Source organism: Oxyura jamaicensis, chromosome 13 (assembly GCF_011077185.1).
Source record: "Oxyura jamaicensis isolate SHBP4307 breed ruddy duck chromosome 13, BPBGC_Ojam_1.0, whole genome shotgun sequence".
Lineage (NCBI taxonomy): Eukaryota > Metazoa > Chordata > Aves > Anseriformes > Anatidae > Oxyura > Oxyura jamaicensis.
The window spans coordinates 6,860,305-6,885,427 of record NC_048905.1 but is presented as its reverse complement, the minus strand read 5'-3'; the positions used below and the strand labels follow the sequence as shown (position 1 = coordinate 6,885,427).

Below are 25,123 nucleotides of genomic sequence, written 5' to 3'. Positions count from 1 at the left end.
TGCCAAGAGGTGCTGGCAAACCTCAGGCTCAGGCATCAGTACAAGAAAGTATGAGTCTCTGGACCATGTTGCTCACATAGATCTGTAGCCACAAGATTATCTGTTAGAAAATGTACTTCAGTAAGATGTCACTTGTTTCCCTGATGCCCTTTCCCAGAATAATTCAGCCAGAAGCATCAGGACCGGGCAGTGGAACTGTGAAGATCAGTGTCCCAAGGAGGGAGGTTTGACTAGGTGGGGGACGTGATGAGGAGCACTTTGAACATCTCCCAGGCTCACAGACCTGGCATTTGGGATGCTATGGTCGAGTATGACTGCCCTAACACCAGTGCTGAATGGGGATGTCTCCACAAAGCCCTACGCGATGTTTTTACTGTGAGTGATGATAGAGCTGGAAAGGCCCTAAAAAAAGATTGATCACAGGCTAAGAACAGAAGCTTTTTTGCTTTTTTTTTTATTATTATTTATTTTAGTCTGAAGAGTTAGGTTTCCAAGCCTTGGTTTTCAGATCAAAACAAAAACAAAAACAAAAACCATAACTGAGGCGAGGCAGGCATATTTCATTAACAGTTCAGCATAGTCCAAAACATGACAGCAAGCCTCCATTTAAAATTACCGACACAGACTGAAGCAGCCCTGCTGTGCTCCCTCTTTGCAGAGTGCCAACATCGCTGCGAACCCAAGCACCTGGACGTGGCAGCTGCCCCTCCATCTCCATTAGGGCTCCTCTCACGACACAGCTCATTGTCAGGCACTCTTTGCGTCTCTTGCTTTCTGACCAACAATTGTTGCTGTCAGCTTGCTCTTATCCCATTTATTATATAAGTAGTTTTATCTGGTTTTATTGCTTCTTTCACCTTTCATGTAATCAAGGTGTATTTTCATTGCTTTTCTTTTAACAGATGCAGCTTTTTTTGAATACATTCAGGGCATCTTTTAAAATGATCTTCAGCATCTCTAAATTAATCACCAAAATATTTCCTATGATTTTCCTCCCAGTTCCTAAACGTTTTCAGCTTGGCCACAGCATGTGCCTGTCTCGGTGCCCAGGCACGTATTGCATTTGGGCATAGCAACAAGATCAGGGCACGGTGTACCTAGCTAGCTACTAATAAGGAGTTTAATTTGGTGATCGGTTCACCCTAAACCATTAGAACAGGGGCAAAGACAGTAATATCCTGAAGGTAATGAATGCTTTGAGCTGGAAAATAATCAGGGTATGTTTCTGAGGCTTCAAGGATGTGTGATTAAGAGCCACCCAAGGTCCCCCAGGAGCTGTGCCTGCAGCCACGGCAGCGCAGGGTGCGTTTATCTCCCTTCACTCAATCTTCTTTGCTCCCTTTAGGGTACAGTCTGGGGACAAGGAGGAGAATTCACTCCTTTTGAAGAGGTAACTCAAAAATCGCCAGTCCAAGGGCTCTGGCTGAGGAGCAGCGAGTTACCATGTGTCTGGTGTTTTACGGTAGATGCCGGGGGCTGGCTCCTGCCTCCTGGCACCTTCTTAGAGAGAAAATAAATCTTGAATTACCTTGTTTTCATTTCCAATAAAACTGCATGCTGGCAGTTGCCTTGGAGCTAATAATCTGATACGGTGCTGTGCATCTCTGAGTGTTTGTAGCATGGGTGTGCTGGTTCTGTGTTTGAGACTGACAGGGCAGCACTGTATTGTTGTTTTCCTATCGCTATATTGTGCTCCCAGCACATCATAATAAAAAGAAACTTGAAGGAAGGCAATTTATCACAATACAAAAATAAAAGGCGTAATAATGTAAATTATGCACATCATTAACCACAACTGTTGCTCTAAAATGGACACAGATGCCAGAAGAAAATCACCTTTAAGTTGAAGTCACGACCATTGTCTCTGAAGGGCTTCCTTGTAGGTGCTGGAAGACCAATGTGCCATCTTCTCTTGAGGTCTGGAGAACTGGCTTGGAGCCCCATTACTGCAGCCATGGCAGCACGAGGTGCCTGCTCCTCCTCGGGGGCCAGGCTGCACACTCCCCCTCCACCAGCGAACGCGTTGGGCACCGTGGCTGGGATCCATCTGGTTACGGTGGACGTGGACAAGTCACCACCAGCTCCGTGTCCATTCACGGCAGGTGAAGTCAATGGCACAATTCACCCTACAGCAGATGTCAGAAGGGAAGGTGAACTACGTGCCACCCCAAGTGCTCCGTCTCTCCTCTGGCTATGTAGGAAGCCAAAAATAACCACCTCAGGTATCTCACTTGGAAGACCAACACTGCCAGAGGTGAATCCCATGCCATGCTGCTGTTTTGTCAAGAAATGTACAGGGGAGAGGGAAAACCCCGTGCTGAATGCCTCCTCCTTTCTGATTTCTCTTCCTTCTTTTTGCTCATTCTTTTCGCTCTTCAAAGAGGAGCTCAAACTCTTTCATCAGCTCACCTCCATCACCGGCAAGTGCGTGACACTTTGCAGCAGCAGGAGTGGGACTTCCCAGCCCCCTCCTACCACCCGGATTCCTAAAGCTGGTTTTCTGCAACTTAAAACCTTCCCATGTAGAATTTTCCCCTGCAAAAATTAGACCTCATGAAAATAAATAATTCCCACAGGAAATTTCAATTTGATTACAAATATTGACTTGCTTGGGGTAAGTTAGTTTTTTTATTTTTTTAAAGAAAAATCCATTTGGAATCAACATTTCCAAATTAAACATGTATGTTTCACTCTGTTATAGTATTTAACTTGAAAAAAAATAGCAATTTTGTTTCCAGTGGTTAGGGATTTTAGGAGTTGCTTCCATCCATATTTTTCTGCAAGAGCCGAATAAAAGAGATGTCTTAAAACTGGGCAAAGCGGGGAAAAGATTTGTTTTAATTTTAAAGGATTAAAAAATGTAATAGAAAATGTTGTAAATCGCTTTCATGCTTCAAAAAGAAAAAAAAAAAGCATAAATAAATGTATTAAAGTGCAGTGGTTTTCTGAGGATGTGGCAGCCAGGAGCAGACACAGGCAGGACTTGGTGTTACTCCAAGCAGTGGCAGAGCTGAGGCATGGGCTCCCCAACATTCCTGGGTTGAACCCACAAGCATGGGGACCCTCAGCACGTAGAGAAGACCTATCCTTGAGACATCCGGGCCAATAGGTGTTTGTAGGGATCGCCCTTCTCGGTTTAGGGTTTTGCACTCCACCAAAGTTGTGCTTCAGACACCTCTGTCTTGCTCGTGTTTGGCCCCGCGGGGCAGAGCTAAAATCAGCAGCCCAGGATGTGTATTTTTGCCCTTTTCCCACAGATTTACTCTTTCCTCACCAAGAGCAACCCTTCCACTCTCAGAAATAGAGAAATCAAGCTGAACTGCTCAGGAACTCCTCATGCATTTCGGGATGGGTGCTTGGCTGTGAATACATGATGCTTCTGCCACTTACGGATTTTTAAAAAAGGGGAAGAAACCAACTTAGCTGTATCCAATGCAAGGGCTTTGTCAAGGGAGAAGGGAAAATTTTCTTAACACAAAAAGACCCTGGTGAGCTCTGTGTCCTGCTTGGTTTTGGAAGCGAAGGAGTGGATAGAAAGAAGAAGGAGCTGAAGGAAAAGCAACCTGATGTAGACGAGGTTTCCCTTTACCAACACTAGTCCTGAGAGGGGTGCTGATAGCGGCCAGCCTTCAGCCAAGCGCACACTGCCAAAATAATAATAATAAAAAACTCTGGGAGCCTGAACTGGGGGCAGAGGGGTTAAGCTCTCCCCAGAATGGGGGCCAGCCCAGGTCCCTGCTGAAGATGAGCTCATAGCAAGCTCTAGCAGGGACTGGAGACACCCAGGTACCAGCCAGAAATTACTCCAGACAGGGGAAGTGCTTTTTAGGAGCACTCTATTAATAGACGTGGATAACAAATAGCTGATAACAAATGCAAAAAGCCCTTGGACTAAAGTCCTGTTTGCCCAGGCAATATCCCCACTGAGCGCAGCAGCCATTAGTCGCAGCAGGAGGCACCAGGAGCAGCTCTCTCACTGTCAAAAAAACTCAGCTCTTACATCAAAGTACGAAAATAAATGCATGATCTATTTACTTTAGCAAAGGTGCAATTTCTGCACTTTCCCAGCTATGCTCCACCATGCAGCCGCCAGGCTCCAGCAAGTGATGCTCGCGCCTGTCTTACAGCGTGCGGGGCGCAGCCTGGCGACCTGCTCGCAGCCCTCCCCGTGCCTGGTGTTTGCTTGTTGCTCCAGCGAGCAGTGCACACGTCCAGCCCTTGCTCTGTGATTCCTCGATACTCCTTCTCAAACAATTGTTTGTGTTTCAGATATGCTATTCTGTGCAGACATGATTAAGCTGTTTAGGGTGAAAGATGTTGCCAATGAGGATAACCTCTCTTAAGGTTAATTAATCATTTGTAAACCAACCTTTGGATGTATACATTATTCATAAGTACTCCTGAACTAACGGGCCAGATCGTTTTCAGCTACTGGGTTTTCTGTAGAAGTCTTCAGTTATTTCATATCCGAGGGTGATTGCTGAGGTACAGGGAGGGCAGTGCCTCTGGGCACCTTCTCTGCAAGATACCCACGCTTGCCCATCATTCAGACCAGAACCCCAGTTTAGGCTGGACCACAGCCCAGCAGCAGCTTTTCTTCTCTACCTGTGTATTTCTTCCTTGAAGCCTGACTGACCTTAAACTATCTGGAAGACTCCTCTCCAGGAGCTTGACATTTAAAAGTGCAGTGACAGAAAATAACTTCTTCTAAAAAAATATGTGTAACTTATTTATCAGCACTAGTAGAGGGAGAGAAGAATTTAAATGAAGGCATACATATACATAGTGCTGCTCAATCGTGACTTTTCGCTGATGCCGCGTGGTAGCACCATTTTCTCCTCGAGTCAAGCTGCTCTTTGCATTATGGTGGCAGGTGAGGCTCTTCCCCCATCTTCAAACCTGGGACTGGCTGAGGAGGAGCAGGGATAAGGAAAGAAGGGAGCCCTCCATCTCCTCCTGGGCAGCAGGAGGTGGCCTGGTTAGCCCAGGGTCAGTGAAACCACAGGGCAAGGCTTCAGTCTCAGGGCACCCAAGGAGCTAATTTAACATCTCACAGGCACCAAAAGCGGAAGGCAGGAAACAGCAAGCCAGCATTTATGGAGAAAACACCCTATGGATCACTCGTTGTCAGACCGCATAAATGGCAAAAAAGAGAGAGAGAGAGAAAAAAAAAAGAATAAAGAAATCAGAGACTAAACACTGCACAAATTGGTGAGCTCAGGACTCAGGAAACTGTTTATATATCTGTAGGGAAAAGCGTCGTGCATCCCATGTTCTGCAGGCTGGCAGCAGCAAGAACAGACCCTGACAAATGGGCTCTTTACCCTGCTCCCCGCCAAAAGCTACAGCAAAGCCATGGGGGAGTCTCCTGAACGTGAGGTGTTCATGTATCTTTAATTATTGTTTCAGCCACATAAATCCATGCTGAATTAAAATTCATGATGGTTCTAGGGTACAAGTGCAAACAATTTGTTCGGTAAACTTTGCTCTAATTGGCATTCTGAAAATTTCCTGTTAATCAAGCCCCCTGGGCTCAGTTTACCAGTGTAGTTCTGTCTGCGAATGTCAGTGCTCGGAGGGTACATGCATGTACGCCGATTTCAAGGGTCTTTATATGATATTAACTCATACACCTTGTCCTCACATTAATTTGCAAGTAATTTTTTAACAACCTTCCGTGGCCCTGCCTTTTATCTTGCTGCTTCATTACTTGCGGCAAGCAAGCGAGCGGAAGAGCCTTTGTAAAACCCGAAACAAAATTGTACTCAAAAATGTCTCAGATCTGGATGCGTCTGAAACTCCTCCCAGCAGGAGCTGTGTTTCCAGTGGCACTTGACTCCAAGTGGCCATGGGAGAAATGTGAAGAAATTCAGGCCAGCACAGTAAATGTCAGGCACACGGGTGGTGCTGCTGCACGGGGATTCCAGCTAAACACACACACAAACAGGGCCCTGAAGGTGGGTGATGCTGTCCTCGTGAGCTGAATGTCGCCCAAAGAGACAAGGCATGAGCAGACCTGAGTTTGTCATCTCGCTGGAAAACACCAGAAACCCTCCCAGTAGGTGCTAGAGAATAGGGTGTGTGTCAGGGGGTTGCCATAAATCACCCCCTTCCCATGCGCTGTCCTGCAGAGAAGGCTTGGCCAATTCTGGATCTCTCCAACGAATATCCACTCTGCAGCAATGCCTTGTTGGTTCCACCTGGGTGTCCCACTGTCAGGGGGTCTGGGGAGCTTTCCAGTCATCCCCTTCTGTTCTGCAGCCCTATTGTTCTAGTCCTTCACTTGCATCCCAAGAGATTGTGAGGAAAACGAAAAGCTACCTGAGTGTCTCTTCCCACCAGCACAGACATGGGTAAGACAGGCGAACAGAAATAACAAAATAACGAGCGTCTGACAGAGATCAGGGAAGCTGTGGAGAAGCTCTCTTGGATGGCAATACGCTGTAAGGAAATGCAGAACTGGCAGTTCCCTGAAGAGACTAGAGATGGTGCACAACAGCAAACTGCTCCCCTGTGAAAGCAGATAAGAAGCATAATTAGATGGCATTACAGCAGCGGCAGGGTCTGGAAGCTGGAAAGAAATCATATGGAAAGTGGAAACAGGCACGTGCTGGGGGGAGAATACAGGAATAATACAGGTTCACAGCGTGCGAGCAGCTAGATCTACGGTCCCAAGCTTTCAGAGGAAACCAGCACAGGTCTGCAAATAAATTAGCTGTAAAACGAGAACAGCAAGACATGTAGGTGCAGGACTGCCGGGGGGAAGAGAGAGAGCACTGACTGGGTGTTCCAAGCAGGAATCTGCCCCATGTCCCTTGTTTCAGACTTTATAAGAAGGTTAATTGTGAATGAAACTTAACAAAACCGGCTTTGAAGGGAACTGTGTAGAAGGCCAGCACAAGGAAAGAAGTTTAAAGCCATCTGGATATGTCAAATGTATTCAAAATGAGAGGATTTGATGAAATGCACCCAGGAACATTGAACCCTTGGTGATTATCTTCAAAATTTATGAAGGCATAGAGGTCCCTGGAGATGAGAGAAGCACCTCTCTTTAAAGAGGAGACTAAAAAAAAAGGAATAATCAACTCAATCTCAATTCTTTGCAAGAGGTTGGAAGAAAGTATTCAACGAGCAACTTGTAAGATGTAAAATGATGAATAAAATCAAAGAACATGGGTTTGTCAAGAACCAGGCATGTCAAGCCAATTTAATTTCCTTCTTTGATAAGGCAACTAGCATACTTGATGGTGGGGAAGCAGAAACCACAGAAGTGAGGCCCTTTGCATTCTCCCATGGGACAGCCTCAAACAAGCTGAGAAAACACCCTCTAGAAACAATCAGAGTTCAGCTGGCAGAGTAACTGCTCCTGAAGAGGAAGGATCAAGGGGGAGACGGTTTCTCCAGCCACCACCATCACTCTCGAGGAAGGGCCTTCACCGTTCCTCTCTGTACACCCGGTGGGCTGCATTTCTCTGACTTGGCAGTCCCGTAGTGTGGCCGCATCCACAGCTTTGTGCAAGGACAGCTGCTTGCCCAAGAGAAGTTAAGATTAAACCTTTGTTATGATGACGTCTAGCACCCCGTGTTCCTTTACCCTTAATTTCCCTATAATATCAACATACCTGTGCATATTTAGCTAGACATGTTTTGATGTAGCATTATCCCATATTAACCCTAGATGAGCTGACAAGATGCTTTCAGTGGAGCTTCACTCCACCCACTTTAAAAACGGAGCAAATCTGTAAAAGCAACCTGCAAAGTCTGAATGCGCGTGTGGAGGCTTTGCCACTGCTCCATTCCCGGAACTCCAGACAGATGGATAGATGTGGACCCTTACAAACCGTGATCAAGCGACTTTGTGAGCTGTAGAACAGCTGCTGGAGAAATGCAGAAACAGAAGCTTTTGATACAGTTTCAAACAATGTGTAATTATCAGGTAGCTGAAAATTAGCCCATCTGTGCCTCGGGAAAAGACAATGAGAAGTTATGTGTTACTAATGGCTGAAAAGAGCTGGCAACACAAAACAGGAAATTTTCTGTAAACTTTTTTTTAAGGTAATGTAATTACACGACGTAATCCCCAAATCTTCCAACTTTTTGGCATTTTTTTGATAACGCTTATGAGGTCTTCATCGTTCTTTCTTTCTCCTCTCCTCATTGTAGCAGCATGGTCTTTGGCATTTTGAGCAGTGCCAGCTGTCTGGCTGGGCTACCTACAGCAGCAGATGTGGGTGACATAAACTGTCATTGCAACAGAACAGCTAACGACATGTATCAGGTTTTCCTAAAGCAGATTGTAAATATCCGCTGTGCCTTTGCCACAGCCTCGCTATCTGAATGCAAAGCATCCAAGCTTATAATACCATTTTGAACAAAATTTCTGTGCTGGTAGAGTTGGCAGGCCGGAGTCAAGGTCTCTAATCCGGGTCAGTGCACATGCAAGCATCAGCGTGCTTCAGATTTAGGACCCCTTTTGTTTTGTCTGCTTTTGGTCATTGCTGATCCAGCATTCAAATATATTAAAAAAAAAAAAAAAAAGAAGAAGAAGAAGAAGAAAGAAAGCATGCCTTTTTTTGTTGTTGTTGTTAAGTGCCTTGAGGATCCAGTGATAAGGTCTTTGGGGGTCGGGGAAGCAAAACTGGAATAGCATAAAACTCATGCAAATAGTCTGGGCAGGGTAAATAGCTCATGATTTTTTTATTCATACTTTTGTCTGTGGAATAACTGGGAGCAAATTGCTTTTTCCTTTCCTCGTTCAAATTATTCAGAGACTTTTTCTGCTGATTTTTGCTATTCTCCCTTCTGCGAGCGTTTGCTCTCGAAGATGGCCCGCTTAGCTCTGAATGGAAAGCAAATGTTGCCTTCACCTTCAGTGAACTTTGAAGCAATTGATTTTACCGGCACAAAAGAAAAGCTGAAAAGCGACTGCTCGTGGATGAATTTTGCCATTTCACAATTGTCTGTGCAGGAAGAAGCAGGCGGCCCAGAAGAGAGAAGACAGCTGCTCTTTCGACTCATCCCAGTTCAGCCAACAGCCCTGTCCTCTTTCACATGTGGGGCAAGTCCCACCTACCCCCGCACTGCCGACATCTCGGCAGCCGCCACGTAGATGCTTTAAACAACTCATAATAGGGAGGATTCCAACAAAATTATTCTCACTAGCTTTTTTCTGATAATCTGAGGTCAAGAAAACAAACTGCTTCCTCTCTGCTCTCTCCAGCACTGCAGTGAGAAACGCAGCCAAGCTCCGGCACCGAGAATAAAGGCAGAGTTGGCACAAACACAGGAGCTTCTTAAATGAGTTTGCCATTAGCCGGAAGGGCTGCAAATTGAAGCGAAGATAAGCCCCTTAGCATTTCCCTTCTTTAATCCAAGCCTCATAAAAGCGGAGATGTGTTCCTATTCAGTGGGCTTTATACAGAGGCAGGTATTTCATTTACCCAAAAACCCCTGGATCGGATAAATTATTAATGTTATTTATAAAGGCAATTCTGCCATTCAGCAACTTCTTTTGGATCCCTACGCTTAATCTCGCTGCTTAGCATAAGATACACTCCAGTTAAAAGGCAAAATCACATTCCTTTACAAGGCCTGCAAAATAACGGAGTGCTGAGGTGCCTGAAAAAAGGTTGTACTTTAAATACTGCTTTAAAGACTAATACATTTATCAGTGGCAAACACAAGCACTAACTTCCACTTGCTTGTATCCTTGCTTCGTGCTGGATTGGGCCTCTCTCGTATGCATCAAGAGCCGTCAAAACTACTCAGAACAGCGGAGATGCAGAACACGCCTGTGCTTATACAAGCCTCTGTAAGGCAGTTTAGTTGCTGGGTGGAGCCGTATGGTGAGCTAGCAAGTATCCCTGCCATCTCCTGAAACATGGCCTGTAACGTGTCCCGCTCCCAGGCACCCACACCTGTGACTTTTTTTCTGCAGAATCAGCCTTACGCCCACCCCAGGGACCAGGGTGTTACCAAGGGCAGAGATGCTAGAAGAAATGTCCTGCGGTCAAGTGATGGAGGCAGGATGCTCAGGGACCAAAAATGGGTCCTCAGGGACCCTGGGAGAGCCACCACCAGGATCCACATAAAGGATCTCAGCCCCAGGAAAGCCAGCATGGCACGTAACCATGAAGAGCAAGGGAATAAACAGGAGAAGCTAGAAGTCCTGGTGTTCGTCCAGCATCACAATTTCAGTTGCAAATCTGGGGCACGATGGACCAGTTTCCATGGCAGAGTGCTGGCACTGAAAAGGTGAAGCAGCACCGCTCCCAGCAGAAGGGTGGCAATTGGCATTTTGGGGTTAAGTGCCAATGCTGAGGAAGAGGAGAGTCAGCATCTCTGAAAAAGATATGCTTGATCCTCCAGGAAAGGAACAACAGCTCCTTGCTCCCACACCAGGACAACACAGAGAATTAACTAAAACATAATATTCTGAGTGCTTTTGGATGAGAAACATTCACAACTGATGTGTGAAAAAGCATACTTGCAAAACACGCATTAGGAGGGACTGCACTGCAAAACCCATGAGCAGCCTGAGTGCTGCTCTCTGGGGCATACTGCAGAGCATCTCCGGGGCACCGTGAGCAGAGTTTGGCCCTGGGAAGGACCTAGGAAAGAAGCAGCAATGTCAGCTGAACAAAGCCAGCCCAGAGAAAGAATTTTGGCTTCTGTTTCTAAGCAGGTAATTTTGAATTAACTGGGGAAAGTAGGGTGCAAGAAATGGAGGCTGCAGCCACGTGGCATCATTGGGAATTTCCACTCTTCCTAGAAGTGGTGAAAAGCAGAAGAAATGCACAAAACCTGGTACTGTATTTGGATAGTTCATGTGTCTGACGCAAATAGCATTTAGAAATGCTACCTGAAATGTCAGAGAGGCCTCTCGGTCTAACAGGGACCAACCCATCTGCCCCCAGAAAACACGGATGGCTGCAGCAGGGCCATGGATGGGGCATCCCCCTGGCAGGGACACGCAAACAAGGACACTCACCTCCCGAACACCCCAAGGGCAGCTCTGAGCCCCACACACATCCTGGTTGTTGTCACAGCACAGCCGTGAACTGTCCTGAGTGAGCCTTCCTCTGAATTTGAGGGCAACGCACATGTCACATGCAGGGGAATGGTGGCGCCTGGGAGCTGCAGAGAGGTTTGGAAAATTTCTCATTAAATGTTTTCTCCAAGCAATACATATGATCCCCCCAAATCCCTTTTTCAGCATTTTCCTCTCCAAAGCCTGCACTACAAACAGTTTAATTGAACAGCCAGCGCTGGATGATGTTTTGTTTCAGCACGATTTGAACCAAGGCAAAGTATTTTTGTTTACTGAACTCACTCCACCTTTTCACAGTGGGGTTACAACAGCAACATGTATTTCTCATAGATGGTGTTGCCTCCAGGGAAGAATGGCTCAGGAGGTTCAGGATTTGTTTTTTCTCCTGGGCTGGGTGCTGAGGACAAGTGGTGGCTCGTGGGTGGCGGTGTGGTTTGCCTTTGATCAGCTGTGAGCAGGGAGGGCTCCTGTGGCTGCGCTTGGAGCTGGAGATGTCTACACTATGGGTACCACAGAGAAGCGTGCTTTTATGTCAAAAAAAAAAAAAAAAACTCATAATAAGATTTTAAGTTTGTTCAGGGAGCTGGAATTAAATATTTAAACAGCACCGCAGCAGCTATTCTTACAGAGATGCTGAAATGCCACTTGCAAATCAGAAATATTTTAAAGTTTGCTTTGAAATAGCGGTGTCTTTATGCAACTGTTTGTTGTTTTGTTTTATTTTTTCCAGGAAGAAACAAATGGGAAGAAAAAAGCAGAGATATTGACCATTTCCTCACAAATGAGATGTCTGCTTTTCAGTCTGTTCTGGTAAGCCTGTTTGGAGCCATCGTTCCCATTTGGAGCAGAGAGAATCAGCCTTGAGAGCAGCCTGCGCTGTTGCATCCAGCATTCAAATTATATTATCTTTGTTTCTTACACTGACAACAAGTCATTTAGGTTGGAGAACTCCAGTGGGCATTAGAGCTGCTCTGAAGGGCTTGCACGATTTAAGTAAATGCCATAAAAGAAATCGCAAGTTCTCCTATAAAAGCACAGATGTCCTACATTTTTTATTTTTATTTTTTGATTGGGGCAGTTTTCACTTTCTTTAGGTATTTGTTTGCGGTTTCTAATTTCCCTGTATACATGCTATATCTCACTAAATACAAGGAAGCAGTTTGCTTCAGACCCTCTTCAAGTCCCAGATAGTTTTTTATGCAACTCCTGGCTCCCACCCGGCTCCAGCCAGGCAGCCCAGAGCCACCCGAGCTCTTCAGCTCCTGGGTCTGGGCAATGTTCAGGCTGTACCAATTTTCAGTCACCATCAGTGACTGAAATTCTTATTTATTAAAAGCTGAATTCTTATTCAGCTTTTGAGGTTCAAACTGCTAATAGGAAAGGGTCATTCTATAACAGTGACCAAATACGCTTGAATTCAGTATCTTAGCATGATGAAAAAGCCCAAAGTCCCTTAAGATGATGTCTGACTTAAAAAAGATTTGTGTACAGTTTGTTCATAGGGTTTCTTAATACAAAATTCAAAGAACTGCAAGGATAAGACGTTGGCAAGAAGCATAAACACTGCTTAAAAATAACATATGAAAGTGTCACAAGAAATGCACATCACTTATCCAAAACATTAAGGATCATAAATAGCTGATATGGTTGAAAAGAGGGGTAGAGTATGCATTAAAAAAAACACCTTCAAAAGTGAATCAGGTCTAAACAGACATTGTAGGCAGAGGCACATCTTGGCCAGTTAAACATACAATGACAATGTCAGGCTAGTAAAAGATTTTAGGCACAAAAGGCGGCTTTCTCAGCAAGCAGTGTGGGTGGGACAGATCCAGGGGTTTTCTAGTCCTCAAGCTGCAGGGGAAGCTATTGCGGTCATAGGAGATCCTCCTTGGCTCAAGCTGTCCTGTACGTAACCAACCTTTAGGAAGCCAGCAGATCTCCAGCTCGCAAACCCTGCTCTTCTAAATCCTCCTTGAGATACGATCAGTGTAAACTCCCATACAAGTTGCAGATGCACTGTGAAATAAGATAAATTCAGTCTGTTGTGGCAATGCAAAAACCAGGAGCTCACCCAGTCTCCTGATGACCCCCATTTCCCCATTGCTTCATCAGCTCACTTGTGTTTTGGGCCCTGCTCTCTCCTGATGAAGTGCTCTCAGCCATTTCCAGCACCTGAGCCCACACCAACCTCTCCTTCTGCTTCTCGGAGCCTACCCACGCACACGCATCTCCCAGGCAAGTAAATCTGGCAGCAGTATCGAGCACCCTAAAAGTGTATCCTGACACAGTTCCCACTGTAAGGGTGGAACAGCACCTAAAATGTAGCCATGCTTGAAAACCTCCACAGAGTGTGCTAGCTGATGCTTTTGGCTCTGTGCCTTCCTCCTTCACCTGCTTCTGGCTGCTCCAAACGGGGAGGCAAAACTCCCATGATCGCCATGCAGGTGATTAGAGGAAATTGCATTGCTGAAGCGCTTGGTGGCTGCAGCCCTGCTTCAGCTCTTGACTTGCCTGCTGGTAAGCTGCCAGTGAGAGGGAAGTGTAGGCATAAAATGAATAGCAGAAGAGATTGCAGGTAATTATGTTTCTTAAGCTGTTAACAGGATTGGCCATTTGATAAATGAGAGGATTTGGGAATGTTTTGTCACTGACAAGCCATTGTAAGATCAGAGTGGAAACGGAAACGTTTCTCTTCCATAGCACGAACAAGAGGGGAATTATCTCGGGACACTTACACACCTTGAAATTTATCTGAAACCTGGATGCCACAGCATGGAAGAAAGGACAGATACAGGACTCCTTCTCTTGTGCATGCCACTCATTTGGTTTTGGTGCTCCTCCAAGGCCCCTCTGGTGTCCTCAGACACTTTTCACAGAATTTCTAGGTTGGAAGAGACCTCAAGATCATCGAGTCCAACCTCTAACCTAACACTAACAGTCCCCACTAAACCATATCCCTAAGCTCTACATCTAAACGTCTTTTGAAGACTTCCAGGGATGGTGACTCCACCACCTCCCTGGGCAGCCTGTTCCAATGCCTCACAACCCTTTCAGTAAAGAAGCTCTTCCTAACATCTGACCTAAAACTCCCCTGGCGCAACTTTAGCCCATTCCCCCTCATCCTGTCACCAGGAACGTGGGAGAACAGGCCAACCCCCACCTCTCTACAGCCTCCTTTAAGGTATCTTAAGGTATTTTGTCCTTTTGTGGTGCCACCCACATTCCCACGTGCAGTTTTTGTTGCCCCCATGATCCGAGATCTTTTCCTCAGTGCCCCAGATCCCTCCGTATTCCCTCTGGTTCACCTGACCTTTGGTTTTGCTTTTGCAGTTCCCTGGCTCACTGGAGATGTGAGAAGGAAACCAGCACTGCTCTGTTTGTCCTGCTCCAGCAGTGGTCCTCTAGGAGGATTTGGCTGCCCCCAGAGCCCGTTTCCTTCCCAGTGCTTCTCAGGGTTTCTTTGCCCCTCTTGGGGCATCCTAGAACTTTTCATCTGCCTTTTGGTGCCCCCCATGTAAATCCCAGCCTGCTTTTATTGGTCCTCAGAGCCCTCCATCTCTTTCTACATGTCCCCATGATGGTCCTCTGTTTTCTTTTTGGTGCCCCTCAGGGACATTCAGCCGCTTTTTGGTGTCATCATCCCCCTCCTACCCGAGTCCCTCCCTTTGCTTGGGACCCCCAGGAGCCCTCTGTGGGACTCACCCCAGAGATGGTGAATGGGGCTGCTCTGGGTTGAAGGGGTTTGCTCTGCAGTGAGAAAGGCGGGTGTCAGCAGCGAATCGCATGGTGTAACATCATGTTAGAAATCTTCTCAGCTGTCAGCACTGCACAGTCAGCTGCTCCAGGTGTCTCCTGTGGATGCAGCCCCCTGCTGTGACCCCCTGGGGTCCTCCACCCTGCAGGGCAAGGATTCTGCCTTCAATGCAGAGCCCAATGCTAGAGGGCAGAGAAAGAGGTAAGCAAAGAACAGATAAAACTCCCTAAAAGAGATCCCTTCTGCTGCTCCTCCTTGGGGTAGCACCAGGGCTGCTTCCCCCAGCCAAGACATTCTCCTTGCAGGATCAGAGCCTGAGGCAGCACAGGAGGAGGGGAAGGGTCCCCCAGACCTTCACTTCACCTTTTCATCTCCTTACTTCAGCTGTTTAGCTAAAGCCAGATTATCGATACTGCTTTGGTTTCCCTGCAGTTACCGGCAGAGAAGGGTTGCTGCTCATTTTCCCAGCAACAGTCAGAGGAGACATGGTCCTTGCTTCAGTCCTGAGAGCAGCCTGGAGTGAGGGCTGGGTGCATGAGGAAGGGATGCAAAATGAGGGTAATGGAGCTGTCTTCTTTTCTTTGTAGTACGTCCTACACTGGACAAGCAATAGCAGAAATTCAGCAAGACAGTCGGGATGTGCACACAGCCTCACCTTCTCCCCAGAGAACGGACAAGCAGCCCCCTTTCCAATGCCACCTGCCTGGAGAAGAAGCTTTCCTGGCCTTGCCTGGCTGCAGCTCCCAGCAGGTGCTGGCTGCCTGTGCCCGAGGAGCTGGGTAAAGCAGCAGCTGCCCTTTTAGGTGATGTAGGTAGTGGGAGACACAAATAAGCTTGAGGATTCCCTTTGGGAAATAGGTTTGGTCTGTTAATACACTTAGTCATCCAGTATGCTTTTAAGAACAGTGATTGCTGCAGAGACTGGGTCCTGTGGCAGCAGAAAACCCTCAGCTGTCCTCACACAACTCACCTGGGCTGGGGAGTGAGGTCTGGCAGCCTCAGCCACTCCAGGGGGGCTTCACCCTGTTATCTGCTCCCTCCTGCACACCTCTGTGCTTAAACCTCATCTTATTGCCCTTTAAACAAAATCTTTTTGGAGACTTCTCCTAAAGGCTTCTGAATAAAGGAAGTCTTTTCTAAAGACTTTTCTTAAATAGCAATGAGATGAGACTCAAGTGCAGAGATGAGCAAGGCCCAGTGGGAGCAGCTGAGGCTCAGAGCTCACTCCCCAGCCTCAGTGAGTTATGTGGGAACAAAAAGCCACCAGGGTTTTCTGCCATCACACAACTCAGTCTCTGCAGTAATTGCTGTGTAACTTCCAGTCAAGTAGCCATGGCCCCTGTCTTTCCAGGTGCCCTGCTGCCCTTCCCGTGAATAAATGCCTTTTACTGTCCATTTAATGGCAATGTTTATGAAGCACACTGGAATAAGGACTACTCTGTATGTAGCCAGAGCCACGCGTGCTGAGGCCTTGTGAAATGGAATAAAGAGCAAGCCGGGCTGAAGGGAGCATCTGTGACGAAGGAGAAACTGCCCCTTCTGGCACCCTACCACTGCAAAGAATCAAGAGCTGCTGCACAGCACAGTGCAGATTTCCTGATGCAGGAACTGTGGAACAAGCTGGTAATCAGGAGTGAAGCCCTGCTCCAGTGGTCTGTTAGCAGGGATTAAGTAAACCATGCATTGAATAAACCAGAATTCACACTGTCTCAGTTGTGGCTTGCCCCATTTTTTACTTCCAAGAGCAAAACCTTGCTCTTGTGATGCTATCATGCTTGATTCCTGCTCAGCATCTCCTGTGGTGCGTCTCCCAAGCAAGGGGGAGAGTAAGTTGGCAGCCACCAGCCTCTTCCACCCATGGCAGCTGCTCAAGGGGTAAACGAAGGCAAAATCCAGTTCTTTACTTTAAACAAGGTCTCTGGAAAACAAGACCACTTAGTTCTTGCAGCTGCAGGTCTAAAATGGTGACCCCAAGCGGCTGGCGGAGGGGTGGACAAGAGGTGAAGTAACAATTCCTCTTAGTGGCAAGCATCTGGGAAAAGAAAACGTTGGGTTTAATAGAGAAGTAGCAGGATGGGCACTCCAGACACTTCTGCTATAACCAGTGGTGCAGGCAAAAGCTCACCCAGAAGTGCAAGGCACCCACAAGAGCACGACTGCCACCGTGAGTGGGCTCTAGCTCAAGCACTGAGATGCTTGTTCTTACCATTTAGGAACGGAGAACGGTTTGCCAACCTGCTCCTGGGGCAGATGGGCAAGATGAGACATCCCACAGGGCTGACCCACAGTGGCAGCCTTTGCCATTTTTAGAACCCTGACAGCCACGGGAACCAGAATGATCAGAAAAAGCTTTTATCTGCAACGAAGAGCATCTGACAGGGGAAGGCCAAGCCAGCTGTTACCTTTAGTCCCAGCCAGCCCAATGAGACATACCCATAGGCAACCCCAGCACATGAAGCAGATCTCAGCCCAGAAGCCAACTCCCTGCTTCAGACAGCCTCAGCTCAGGAGCTAACCCCCCCGAGGCAGCCCTGCTGCAGCCCCCACGCCCCTGCAAGAGAGGTGCCGGACCCTCTGAGTGTTTCTCTCAAACAGTGACTAGGAAACAAACGCTTCAGCTCAGATTTATCTGTGCTCCTCCTTGTTTGACCCCATCAGCCTTTCCCAGGGCGTGAGCATGCTCCAGCTGCTGCTTCTGCAGCACAGCACCTTGTGCTGTCACTGCACAGCCCTGAAAACAGCACCCCCAGCCACCACCACATACCTGGGATCACCAGGCATCTGCCTAGCAGCAAGGGATCCCTGCCAGGTCCTCCATGGACCAGCTGACCAATAATGGGGTGCCCAGGCCCCTAAAGCCTCCTCAGGGTCAGCCAACACTTTGGGGCACTTATCCGATGTCTCCTTCTGTGCCCACATCCTCCATCACTCCCTCTATCATTTGGGCTGTGCTCCTCAACAGGAGCTTCTGCTGCTTCCCTGTGGGAAAACAGCATCATTTGCACTGCAAGAAAAGCTCTTCATGAGTAATTGAGGGCAGAGTCAGACCAACAGGGGTTTCCCCAACACCCCAGGTCCCAGGTCACGCTCCTGTCCTGCAAACTCCAACTCAACAAATGCTGTCTGGGAACTGGCTTAATGCTGGGAGGAGTCCAGCAGCTCCCCCAAATGCCCTGCTGAGCAGCAGTGAGAAGGCAAAAGCAGGAAATGCCAAGGGCCCTTGAGGAACCCAGGCACTAGCCATGGCATCTCTGGCCTGCTCCCTGAGCTGTCCCCACAGCTGGTCACACCACGGATAGCATCGGCAGCTGGACACTGGCAGCAGTGAAGCCATCCTTCCTCCTGGCTCCCCCAGGCTCCAACAACCACGTCCCCCTTCACTGGTGATAGCTGGGGGAGCCCCGACGAGCTCCCCAGAGCACCCGGCTCTCTGCGCAGGGAGGACTGGAGCCAAACCTCTCCAGCAAGCTGCAACAACCCCAGAGAAGAGCCTGTGCCAAGGCAGAGGGCTGTCTGCCCCTGGAAAGGGCAATACTTAAAATTATTGCGGTTTCCAGCGACAAGAAGAAAGTGGACCAGCATGGTACCTGCTCCAGAGGGGCAGCAGGAATTTAGGTAGAACATTGAACAATGTGAGAAAAGGAGCCAGCCAGCACGGCCTTGGAACGGTGCAATGTTACCAGTTCATTTTTTACAGAGGAGGAGAAGATGGTTCAATAAAACTTGCTTCTAACATTATATAAAAAGAAATAAAGGAACTTGAGAGCATGTAGGACTGACTCAAAGACATCCGTTCTAGCCACTAGTCTTTGCTCCTTCTCTTCAGAAGGACTTTTCCCAAAAAAAGAAGAGAAAAACACACTCACCTGTAGCTCTTTCACCAGCTTGAGAGGCACTGCAGCACTCAGCTAACCCAGCTCTTCCCTCAGCAGCCCCAGCACAACCACAGCAACAAACTCCACTGCTGCAATTTGAGGACGTGGCTGCAGCTCCAGCCCTCAGCTGCCGACCTCTGCCTCCCCTCAGCCACAGCACTGCTGGTTCAGTCCTGCTGGATAAATCATAGATTCATTTTCTATTTTTTTTTTTGTAAAATGGATGTAGTATTAAAACAGAACTGTTTTTTTAAAAACAAAACAAAACAAAACTTTTTCTCTCCCTCTACCAGCAACCAAGACCCTTGAGACTTGAGCTAATCTAGTTTGGTGTTGGCAACCTTCAGCCTCTTTCAATTATCCTTGTGGTGCTGTCTAAATATATGAGTTCCCTTGCTTGGGAAGTGGTTAGTTCAAGACTGTGGTGTGAGTGTCTTCCCCTAGAAAGGTCTGTAAGCTTACTAATCAATTTGTGAGTTTTTTCAGCTGCTGTCCAGGTTAGGTTCCATGTAGCTATCAGAACAAGGCACTAAGATAAAGGAAGGACTGTGTTTCTGAATGCTGACAAAGAGAAAAGGGTGTCCTTCAAAGGATTTCTTTAATTTTGAGTGGCTTTTTCTACTCCCTGAACACTTCCACGTGGATTTCGGTACTAACCTGAACCCTGCTTGGCTTTTGGCACACCCTCAGAGGCTTCTGTGTGTAGTATGGTTCTCATGCCTCATCTCTGAGTTCTTCAGAATTTGTCTGCCCCACGGAATATGCTGCGCTCATGTGAAGGGAGGCTCTGCAGGTACCTAGACCAATGTCTGGAGTGATTCAGCTCCCCCGACCACATCACAACAGCAACACTGAGAAATGTTTAGAGGCACAGCACAAATCAGCCCAGTCAAAACATACACCTTTTCCCTGCGTGCTCCCCATTTTGAGTTTTGCTTATTCTCACTCCTCCGTCATAATAATGAGTCCGTCTGCGAGACATATCTTAAGGCTCCTCTGCTTGCTGGCAACCACAAACCCTGTATGACAGATGAACCAGAAAATAATAGGGAAGGGTTTACACACAGAGAGAGAAGTAGCCCCAGCACAGTCATGAAAGCAGCAGCAAAGCCTCCCTGCTGAAAGAGCGCTCTGCAAAGGCAGCATGCCTAGCATGCTGTCTCTCTTCCCAACATTAGCCCCACTCTTCAGCCAAGACTGGAAAGGACAGGATGCCCCTTGTCCTTGGTACCCAGCACTTGACAGAGTAACTGCGACTTTCTAGTTAATCTAGTGGAAGGAGTTTTGAAACAACTTGAAGGAAGCAACATGAATATGCACCAAATATAGTTGAAACCTGCTGTCTATTGAAATGGCTCATTAATACTGCACAGACAAAGCAAATGAGTGATGCTTACTGCAGAGTTACCAGTGAACATATCTGTGCTCGGATTACTGAAGCAGCGCAGAATATTTCACCCCATATGGTTTGCCTGAAGAGGCTGTTTCAGATAATGGTGCTCATGTTGTTTCCATGGAATTTCAATATTCCCCAGAAGATGCTCACTGGAGCACTCCAGAGCAACCTTGTGTCATTTGGTGCCGCGTGAACTAGCAGAATGCTGGGTACTTACAATTAAAAGTGGATTACAAAAAAATTAATAATGAGGTTCGAATTTGAAAAAAGTAAGCATAAAATGTTTTCACCAGAATCAGGTTAGTAAACCTAACTTTCAACAGAATCTTTTAATGAAAAGTGTCACTCACAAAGTAATTTTATGTACATGGATAAAATTAATCAAAATCACTGGATGAAAACTAGCACAAGATTAAGTATCCGCAAAATATGCCTAGGCACCAGAGATCTCTTGGCAGGAAGGATGGAAAGAAAGAACTGGGACTCATGCTCCATCTGCTACTAATGAAAATGAAGAGATACAGTGGTGCGAGTACAAGACAAAGGTTCAGTACAGAAAAGCCCTTCAGATTGAAAGTGCTTTAACTGTAGTTATGAGAAAAGAAAGCCACTGGGCTTTAAGGTACAAAGAACACAAAAAAAAACTACCTACTCAGACAAGTCAAAGAGGCATGTACTCTCCCTGCTCTCATCTTGTCATCTGTAGCAGGTGCTATGGAAAAAATACAGCATAACATAAACATATATTCTTTCCTAGATAATTTTCTGGACTGTCAATTAATAGCCTGTGGTTGCAGCAATCTGCAACCCAAAGCAAGCACAAGTGAACAGAGGGAGAGGATACAGCACTAGCGCAGGGAGTTTGCTAGTCCACGTAGACGCAGCTGTGTGCACGTATTTCTCTGTGTGTATTCTGTACGCTTACCTGCCCGTATACTCTGTACAGGGTCAGCAGAGTGGTGTCAGGAGGCTGGTGCGAACAAGAGATAACAGCTTTGATGAAGGAATGAGGATCTCTGACATAAGCTGATGCAGCACAAGGGATATGAGAGTCTGGGGAGCATAAACAGTTTTTGAAAGGGGGGCATGGGGGCAGATTTTCCACCTGAACTCTAATGAACATGCCACAGTCTGTAAGCCTGCCGCTTCTACTGCCTGCTGTACCTCCAGCCCTGCTGCAGCTGTACCAGGATGCCTCTCCAGGCAGAAGGAGCACAGGTAGCCCTGACCAGACAGAGCTCTGCCCGAGGCACTGCAGCTGAAAAGATGCAGTTCTAGTATCCTAACAGCCTTCTGGGGCCTGATACCTGCAAATAACAAGGTTCCTGAGAACAGTAAGATGCTGTCATCCTTTATGAAGACCTTAAGTAGACTGTGTCTGAACAGACATGCTGTGCTGGTGGTTTCATGTATTTGCTGCCAGATCTGCATGGGAGGCACTGCGTGGTGCTGGGCTCTGTTCCACATTCTTCACAGGAACACAATAGAACGAGCACTGATCTTTCCACCTCTACCCTATAGACTTTCCCTGGCCCCTCCTCTGTGTATCCAGCTATTTTTTCTCCTCTTCCTACTTCACAATTATTTACATTCTACGTCCTCCATCTGCATTGCTTCTGAGGTCTGCCAGCACGTGTTGGCTCCTCTGCTGTGCATTGCAGGTAAAATCCTACTCGTGCCTGAAGACAGGAGAGGTGCTTGTTGTTGGACAAGGCCTCTGCGGAATACATCGCTGAACACTGGCAAGTCTCAGCTGAACACGTAAACTAACACAATGAGAGACTTGTGACATGTCAGATGAAAAAGGAAAAAAGAAAATGCACCAGAATCATTCACCGGGGTTACTCCTTTGCTAAATTTAAAGCCCATACTTCAAATATTAAAAGACTCCAGCTTGTCAAAAGTGGACTATATTGGACTGCTACTGGGGGGTATATGTACCTATTATTAAATATGTAATACACATATATGTATGTATTTAAACACCAGAGAAATGGTACATTTTTCCAATCCATTTAGCATTTAATCTGGCACTTTAAAAAAAAATAAAGGGGGCAAAAATTAACAGACTGAGTCAGACACTCGGCACGTAATTTTAAAACAATTGACTCACATGCTAAAAGTTTGGGAGTGATATCAGCAAAGAAAAACAAAGACAGAAATGTCAAACACTAGTACTGCGTATAACCCGTTGTAAATCAATAGCCAGAAAAACTCCTGACCTACATGAACAGAAGCACAAAACAAAGAAACCTCAGAATAAAACCCATGGCTGACAGAGCTTAGTACAAGAAAGTTGTGTTTGCAAAAGAAATCCTAGCAACAGTACAGGGTCACTGCTCTGTGCAGACAGCAGAATTGTGAAGGATTATGCAGAAAATGCAGAAGTGTTCAAACAGACTTTTATTCAGTATTTGGAAAGAAGGATGATTTGCTTTCATTGCTTGAAGATGATGAAATACTTTCCAGTCTATTAGTAACTGAGAAAGATGTTAGAATCTATCAGCAATGAACATTTTTAAAATCAGCAGGCTCAGAAGCTCCAGAATAGTTGGCAAAGAAGCTCCCGGGTCCACTAACACTGAATGTTAATAGCAGCAGATCAGTAAATGCCCAACTTATAAAATCTGTTAAATGAGAAGGGAAGCAAAGGGAATCAATGAACCATCAGAGGAAAGAGCAACTCCGGGTCAAAGCAAGGGAGGGTTTTTTTTCCATCCTATCGTTAGGACTATCAAGGGTAACATGGAGTCCAGTTTTCCTAACGAACTGAAGCCACCACCTTTCCTGGGCTCATTTAACCTGATGGCTCCGAAGTACCAAGTTATGACTTGGCAGTCACTCAAACCAAAGTTTTCTTCTTGGTAAGGAAGCTCTGACTTCTGGGTTAACCTCAGCAGAAGATTTCAGGATAGGAGTGTTGAAAGAAAAAGGCTAAAGAGATAGCAGCTCATGCTTTATTCCCTGTTATTGCCTATGTGCGATGTCAGATAGTTTTCTAGCTGGGATATCGTTTTTTTGTGAAACTTTTCCTTAGGTGTAAACTTCTCCCAGTGCATGAGAAGTGGCTGGCTTGTGGCCGTGAAATGTTCCAAAACACGGGCACACGCACACACACAAAAAAAGAAGAAAACACAGGCAAAACACTCAGGGAATCAGCTCGCAGGACTGCAGTGCTGTGATGAGGAGCCCTACCTCTCGCAACGTGCACAGGCATCCGTGTGTTTGCTGGCTTCAAGTGCCTGCAAGAGAACTGCTCTAAACAGGTGTAACCTCCTCTTCTCTGGAAGTTACAGTTAGAGGTGAAGTGAACACTTTATGTTGCTATGTGAGCCCATTAATATAACTGAGTGACTGAGTGGGGCTAGAAAACATAATTAGGTAGAAACCACCCCTGCTTCAGGATAGTGCCAAAATACATTATATATGCCAATCTGTGCACAAAACTCTCTTTGGAGCTTAATGATGTTTTCAACCTCCCAAAAAAAGTGTTGCACTGAACAAACTAGTGCAAATTGAATAGTGGAAGTTGTAATACACTCTGTTGGATCTCACATTTAATGTAATGAGGCTTCACTGGAAAAATAAGAGGAAAAAAAGATTAATCAAAATCCTATGTGAATTTATTTATGGATCACAAAAAAATGTTTCTAGAATATCCAAGACATAGTTGAGGGATAAAGTTAGATGAAGTTAGGATTTATCTCGATTACCTAACCTGGCATTAAAATCCTTTCCACTGATCAGCAAACAGAGGGATAAAAAGATTTCAGAGACATTATGTAGGTCTGGAATAATTCCCAGTACGAATTCCTATAAGAAGAGGAATTGTGGGAGGAATACAAATATTAATCAGAAGAAAAGGTTCTAAATTGGGAAACTGTTCTGGCAACAAGACAAAAATCTAAGTCATTAGTGTAACAACCTCTAATCCCTACCAGGGCATCCAGTCTCATGACAAAGATGGACGTGAAATGGCTTTCTCTACAAATGTTTCAGTTTTGATTAATTCTTACATTCTATGTCTGGACATAACAAATATGTTGTGAAACATACCGTGAAAAAACAGAGACATTTGGCTGAACAAGCCAAAGCCATGTAGATAAATTATTTCCTAGGAAGTGGAGAAACAGATCTTAAAGCTGTTTCCTTCTTAACTAAATGTAGAAAATTCCCCAATGTCCATTCTTTACAGTAACTTGTCCCAGAAAAAAGATGCCTATCTAATTAAGTCCAGAACCATGATACCATTTTGACCCCGAATTGGCAACTCCCTGACAGGCACCAAAATACCTTATTAATTTTATCCAGGGTCAGCAGTTCTGATTTGCAAGAAATAAGTAAATATTTTCTAGGTCAAAAAAAAGGCAAGAAACGTTACGAACAGTCCTGCGGTCACAGCATTCAAACAGAGTATCAGGCAGTAAGCTCCAAGTCCTGCCCTGGTGACAAGCGCTCATGTAAAGCAGATCATCCCTATCCAGAGACCGAACAATATACATATGCATACCAAAGCTCACAGATTACTCAGAGCACTCTTTTTTTGCATGTAATTACAAATCTTTTCCTTTCAGAGGCTGTGCCAGCATAAGAAGCTCCTGTGACAGCCCCACAGTTGTGACAGTACATCAGTACTGGGACAGAAAGGGGAAGGAACTCCTGACGTCACATACTGGCACTGGAAGAAGCGCACTTGTAATCACGGTCTTTGAGGTGTGTAATAAAGCAGGAATTTCATGTCGGAGTGGGAGGCTGCAGTGTTCTACCAGGCTCATGGACATGAGGCTCAGGCCCTTGGGTTGTTCAGGGACAGGATGCCACATCTTGAATCAGCAACAGAAACTCCTACCAAAGCCTGCATGTTCTTACAGCAAGTTTCTCTTTAAGCAAGTGATCTTTATTAAAAAGACCTCCACAGTACTCATTGTTTTTGCCATGCTGCAGCTCAGTATGCTTTACACCAAAGGATACAAAAGCCACCATCATATTTACCCCCACTTAACAGTTTCCACTTCTGATATTAGAGGCTTCATATGTAATACAGAGGT

At 46.1% G+C, this 25,123-nt stretch overlaps 2 long non-coding RNA genes across 12 annotated transcripts in view; both read right to left on the bottom strand.

Moving 5' to 3' along the window:
• Positions 1-437: 437 nt before the first annotated feature.
• Positions 438-14,881, bottom strand: LOC118173684. Of its 2 annotated transcripts, XR_004754356.1 has the most exons (5): positions 14,753-14,881; positions 12,969-13,066; positions 10,991-11,136; positions 3,564-3,644; positions 438-2,126 (listed from the first exon to the last, which is right to left on the bottom strand). It is a non-coding gene; the product is annotated as an uncharacterized LOC118173684 (long non-coding RNA). The 2 variants fall into 2 exon arrangements; XR_004754357.1 differs by lacking the exons at positions 438-2,126; positions 3,564-3,644 and adding an exon at positions 3,676-9,322.
• Positions 14,882-16,144: 1,263 nt separating this feature from the next.
• LOC118173683 overlaps positions 16,145-25,123 on the bottom strand; it is a 32,914-nt gene continuing 23,935 nt past the window's right edge. For 7 of the 10 annotated variants that reach the window (XR_004754346.1, XR_004754348.1, XR_004754349.1 and 4 more), the window contains 5 exons: positions 21,665-21,828; positions 20,724-20,787; positions 18,671-18,852; positions 17,569-17,783; positions 16,145-16,836 (listed from right to left, as the gene is read on the bottom strand). This is a non-coding gene — a long non-coding RNA (uncharacterized LOC118173683). Of the gene's footprint in view, positions 16,837-17,568; positions 17,784-18,670; positions 18,856-20,723; positions 20,788-21,664; positions 21,829-23,270; positions 23,359-25,123 lie in introns of all 10 variants that reach the window. The other 3 variants (XR_004754347.1, XR_004754353.1, XR_004754354.1) reach the window with 3 other exon arrangements.